The sequence below is a fragment of the Sinocyclocheilus anshuiensis genome, unplaced genomic scaffold, assembly GCF_001515605.1.
Source record: "Sinocyclocheilus anshuiensis isolate Anshui unplaced genomic scaffold, SAMN03320099.WGS_v1.1 scaffold2385, whole genome shotgun sequence".
NCBI classification, from domain to species: domain Eukaryota; kingdom Metazoa; phylum Chordata; class Actinopteri; order Cypriniformes; family Cyprinidae; genus Sinocyclocheilus; species Sinocyclocheilus anshuiensis.
In genome coordinates, this window is record NW_015551129.1 from 364 (window position 1) to 6,653 (window position 6,290).

General features: G+C 36.4%; 1 long non-coding RNA gene across 2 annotated transcripts; it reads right to left on the reverse strand.

Annotated features, from left to right (window-relative positions):
- Positions 1–2,202: 2,202 nt before the first annotated feature.
- LOC107663188 (uncharacterized) lies at positions 2,203–4,235 on the reverse strand. Of its 2 annotated transcripts, XR_001631299.1 has the most exons (4): positions 4,214–4,235; positions 3,587–3,703; positions 3,440–3,504; positions 2,203–2,295 (listed from the first exon to the last, which is right to left on the reverse strand). It is a non-coding gene; the product is annotated as an uncharacterized LOC107663188 (long non-coding RNA). The 2 variants fall into 2 exon arrangements; XR_001631298.1 differs by lacking the exon at positions 4,214–4,235 and having other exon boundaries at positions 3,587–3,743.
- Between the last annotated feature and the right edge of the window lie 2,055 nt (positions 4,236–6,290).

A 6,290-nucleotide genomic window follows, 5' to 3' on the forward strand; every position in this document is an offset into this window, starting at 1 on the left:
AAAGGCAGATATCGCGTTAATCACACTCATGCATTGTGCTGTTGATAAATATGATATAATTTAAGTTCTGTTGCTTTTATATTAAAATAGATATGATAAACAAGACACCCAAAGTGCTTACTATTTAATTCCATACGAAAGGCGTATTTATCATCCATTTTTACTTTAATACAAACATGCATTTTAGATTTTTATAGAAATATGTCAACAATAGCATCTCACACAGAGATCGTACTGCTATAGTGTTTGGGAATATTCATGCATAATTTAAACACATAATCACATGAAATCAGATAAAACCTTTTAGAAGAGAACGCAGCATCACGGTTGTCTGAACCAATGAGCATTAAACTTTTTATGGAAAGTAATGCGTTACATTACTTTTTCGTTACTTTCGTGTTACTTTTTAAATATGAGCAGGGCTTGATTGTTTTTAATATAAGAAGTTCTATTTATAGCAAATGTAAAAGCCCTTTCACACCAAAAAGTGTAATGAATTAACCTCAGGCTGAAGGAAAAGTAAATTCACGTCTGTACAGTAGAACGCAGGAGAAGAAACACTCTTCAGCAATAAAAAAACAATGAAGCACAATTGTTAGTTTATCTAAAGTCATTTTTGCTTATTAGTATGGTTGAACTGGATCATCAAAGGTCAGCAGCAAAGACATTGGTTAATAAAATGGGATTAGATACATTTGTGTTATTTAACATATTTAATTATTGCAGGTTTGCGTCATATTCTGAGTTTGCATTTCACTGTTTTAATTAATTCTGATGAATACTAAATCAGTTTTTTGTGAGTTGGATGAATTAATGCACATGAATTAATGCACATTCACAGTTAGTTTAGAACTACAGTAACATCATGTTCACACAGCGCACACAACTCCTCTGCACTTCCGATTTCTCCCAATATGGGGACAGGAGACTTGTCAGTCAATAAATGGGAAAACAAAGTAACTGGCGTTACTTTTTTGAAAAAGTAACTCAGATATTTTCTTGTAAATTAAAAAAGTAATGCGATACTTCACTAGTTACTTGAAAAAAGTAATCTGATTACGTAACTCGCATTACTTGTAATGCGTTACCCACAACACTGATAGGGAGACATAAAAAATGTGCAGTGCTGGGGGTACTTCATGGAGAGGTTTGAAAACCACTGAGCTAGTGCAAGACGAGCATTTGTGGTTAAAAAGCATATAATTTATTTAATTTTTTTTTTTTTAGAAAATGACCGATCGTTTCACTAGATTAGACCCTTATTCTTCGGCTGGGATCGCGTAGAGCCCTTTGAAGCTGCACTGAAACTGCAATTTAGACCTTCAACCTGTTGATCCCCATTGAAGTCCACTCTATGGACAAAAATCCACAGAACTTTTTCCTCAAAAACCTTAATTTCTTTTCGAATTAAGAAAAAAAGACAACTCTTGGATGACATGGGGTGAGTAAATTATCAGGAAATGTTTATTCTGGAAACTAATCCTTTAAGTAAATATATAGTTCTGGCATGAAACTCTGATGGCGCAGTCCGATAGTTCTAACTCAATCTGATGTAATGACATCATTATCACATGGCATTGTGGGCACATGGCATGATTGGTTCTCTCCTGTATTGGTAGCCAATGAGCTCGCTGCTCAACATTCAAATATATGACTAGAGCTTGCCGTAGCAGTGCAGCTTGCTTCAGAAACCCTCCACCTTCCCCAGCTCCACCTGTATAGATATGCTACGAGGTGATTCCTGTATGCTATGGGGTTATTTCATGTATGTTTTATTTGCAGCAGCAATATTTCTTACAGGCTCACAGCAGCATGTTTTGGGTGTATTGGCAGTAGCAAGTCTCGGTACTTGCTCTGCCGTAGCAGCAGCAGCATAGCAGATCTATTCCGCCAAGACCAAATACATTAACATTGTCATGTACATTACCATGCCAATCCCTCCGAGAGTTGTCATGACAGAATGAAGTCAGTGGGATTTTTTTATTGGGTTTTTGGTTAAGTGCCTGAAATAAGGTCACAAGCTCAATATATTTTCTTTTTTACAGCATATAACAAATGCATAATTGGTTATATATTATAAATATGGAACCAGATTAATGCTACAGGTAAGGCATATAGATATGAATTCAGCTTGATTTTTTAAAATTTATATATATATTTATTTATTTGTTTATTTATTCTTAACATCATAGATTACATTTTCCAGCTCAGCTCACCTTCCTCTTCACTAGAATGGTTGAGCATTGCAGTGGGACGCCCATCATCTTGTGCGGGTTCCAGGTCACAGAATGGGCTCTGGATGAAAGCATATGAATAGACTGATGATGTTAGATGTTGATATAATTCCACCAATTTAAAAAGTACACATTCAAAATATTAAAACGATTTTTGAAATGGAGGTGAAAGTGGAGGTGGAATCCATTAGACAGAAACTTTATCAATTTGATGCATTCTAGGAGTAGGGCTGTAATTGCAGGTTCTGACCAACCATCAGTACAAAAGAAATGAAAGTAAGAAAGTAAGTTTTTAGGCAGACGGGGGTGAGTGGGTTATATGTTTTAACAGTCTCACAGAGTAAATGTCAATGTGCTTTCACCACACTTGGAAGTAAAATTGTAGAGAAATTACGTAAATTATCCTGCAGAACACCATACGTAATGGCAATGAAGGTGGCACTTTGTGTTGATTAAAAGAAAATGAAATGGAGGGTTGTTAAAGAAGAGTCCAAAGAATTGACTGCTGACATTTAAGGTAGATGAAGCAGTCCATGCTTGCAATAGCCAACAAGATTTAAAAGCAACTAGACAGTCCAACTAGTTGATAAACATAAATGTACTAAAAACGTATGGTAACACTTTAGAATAAGTTGCATATTAGCATGCATATTACTAGCATTTTGGCCATTTTTTAATACTCATAAAGCACATTTGTATGCCTTATTCTGCACGACCATATTCTAGATCCCTTAACCCTAATACATTAGAAAATAAATATTAGAATCTTTAAAATATTTTGTTGTCTTACCAATAAACACAGTGGGATCAGAACATTTTACAAGTTGTGCAAACAGTCAACCCATTATTGTTCTGTGGCACACAGCAAATTTGCAAGTATCAATCAATCAATCTCTGATAGAGTTAAAAAGGAACTCTTTTGGAGTGTTTTTTTTTTTTTTTGCTTATGCCAAAATATAACACCACAAAACAATGATATCTGCACTCCCAACAGTTAAATGGACTGAATGTTGTTCTGTTTCCCAGTTAACAATTATGCTTTTAGTGGAGGCTTTTATCCAAAGCAATTCGCACTGCACTCAAATTGTAAATTTTCCTGAATCACTTCATGAATTCCCGGTGAATCAAACCCATGACCTTGACGTTGCTTATGCCACTGAGCAACAGGAACACATTATACAATCAAAATGATTGATTTAGGTTACCTTTCAATTCCTTGCAGTTTCACACGATGTTTGTTGGACAGAAGCAAGCCTCCACCCCAAGCAGCCTAAATGAAGTGAGAGCATTAAAGCACTGCATCATTCTTACTATATTTAATAAAATGTACCTAATAAGATAAAACACATTACATCCACATGCATCCACAGGCCATGGTGTTCACATATGTCTGCTATTTCATTCAGAGTGTCAAAGGCTCCATAGACTGTGGTTCCTGCTGTTGCGTTGACATAGAATGGCACCAGACCCTATAGACAGCAAACAGGGATTTGCTAAATGTAGAAGACACAAGATATCACGAACTGAAAAAAAAATAAAATAAATAAAAAAATAGGCATAGAAACAATTTTGGCAAAGAAATTGCCAGTAAATTTCAGAATTAATTGCGAAGAAACAGCAAGTAACATTAAATTAAGCATGACATTTTGAAGTAGAATGACTGAAATAGAAATTCTTGTTAAACTTACTCTAATAATCTTTTTAAAGTTAAACAAATTTTTTTTTTTAAGGTTGCCAGATTACAGTAGGTCACTTCCTAATACATTCCAAGACCCAACAAACGCCAATTCAATGTCCAATGTCTGTTGGCATTGGTTGGTGCTTATTTTTGTTGACTGAACATCTGACAAACATGTCTGTTGCTGTTGTCACGGTTGCCTTCTGGGACAAGACGAAGAACGAGGAAATGAGGATAAACTCAAAACTACAGTCTTTAATAAACAATCCAAAAGGGAAACACAAGGCAGGGCGAGACTCACATGAAGCACAACTTCGACGTATAATTCCGGACAAGGCAAACACAATTCAGTGTTACTTACTGTCTCTTAGAAATTGTTTACAAAATGTGTTATCGATTTCTGTGTGAAAAATGTTTCTAGACTTTTTTTTTCGGTGCATGAGCAACATTATTGTTGACCTGAATATCAGGTGTGCAATGTCCTAGCTAATGTGATATAGACCTGAATATTTTTCCCATCATTTTTCAATGTGTGCACTGCAGAAATGTACGTTTCAATAGAAGATAATTTAATATGCAATGACTGTATCTAACCTGCAAGATAATTTTAGTGAAAAAACCCACCACAAAAAGCATAAAAATGTCCCATTCATGAACATATATTACATTGCAGAATATATTCATAATTTTTGGATACAGCAGAACAGGTAACCCCTCACTTTGCATGTTAAAGCTTAAAGGGGTCATCGGATGCCACATGCACTTTTACAAGCTGTTTGAACTGAAATGTGTGTTGGCAGTGTGTGTACACAACAATCCTATAATGATAAAGATCCACCCAGTGTTTTTTTTTTTTATCTCGTTAAATCATTTCCCCTTTCTCAAATCGAGCCGATCTCAGATCTCCCACGATTGTCTGATTGACAGTAGCGTATCAGCACAGACTGAACTGGCATCTTTCCTTAGACTTGGAAAATGGGCATCTGATGACCCCTTTAAAGGGGCAGAACTGGCAATTATTTTAACAGAATCAGTAGGTGACGCAACTTAGTAACTCTCAGTAACCTACTTCCCACATTTCGTGCATACTGCTGTTGGCAATAATGAAAACATGGATAGATAGAAGGGGAATAAAATCACAATTGACCTATCGGTAACCCCCCCTACAGTGGCAGCTGTCAGTGTGAAAACCTTGTCACAAGATGTTCAAAACAAAGGGTGATAGGGCTTTTTCAGTTGCCGCCCCTCGTCTTTGGAATCAACTGCCACTGGACATCTGCCTTGCACCTTCTATTGTAACTTTTAAAACAATGTTGAAAACATATCTTTACTCCCAGGCATTCTAATTGATTTTACCCATGTTTTATTGTTTTATGGTTTGTCTTGCTTGTCTTATGTTTTAACTTTGTTTCTGTTCAGCACTTTGGCCAGCTTTGCTGAGATAAATGTGCTATATAAATAAACTTTACTTATTTCTTGAACAATTTTGGACACAGAAGGACCACCATTCAAGTGGGAATTAAATATGCCATGGAGGGATATATAAAAACTTTTAAAGATAAATATGGTGGGTAACTCGATTAATTTGGAAGCAAGGGTTCACAGATCACAATGCAAGCGGGAGAAGCCTCATGTTACGGTCGTCACGATCGTAGATGACAACATCCAGGATCATCACTGTTCGTGTACCGCAGGGTACGATTAAATTAATTTATATTTAAACAGTTTAATATGGATAGACAATGTAGACCTTTGTTTATGTGTTTTTGACCTACACTGTACATGAAGTGAGAACAGTTAGCAATTTAGGTTTATACTTTAGCATGGACTCACTAACTTTAACATTAGCTTTGTTTTGTTTGGGTTCAGGAAATGGAATAAAATAAATTCCATTGCCCATCCTCTCAGGATGGAATCAGTGTTACAAGTACCCCAGACACATTGTTTTTCCATTTTTGCAGCATAAACACCATCAATCCCCTTTCTCAAATCGAGCCGATCTCAGATCTCCCACGATTGTCTGATTGACAGTAGCGTATCAGCACAGACTGAACTGGCATCTTTCCTTAGACTTGGAAAATGGGCATCTGATGACCCCTTTAAAGGGGCAGAACTGGCAATTATTTTAACAGAATCAGTAGGTGACGCAACTTAGTAACTCTCAGTAACCTACTTCCCACATTTCGTGCATACTGCTGTTGGCAATAATGAAAACATGGATAGATAGAAGGGGAATAAAATCACAATTGACCTATCGGTAACCCCCCCTACAGTGGCAGCTGTCAGTGTGAAAACCTTGTCACAAGATGTTCAAAACAAAGGGTGATAGGGCTTTTTCAGTTGCCGCCCCACATCTTTGGAATCAACTGCCACTGGAC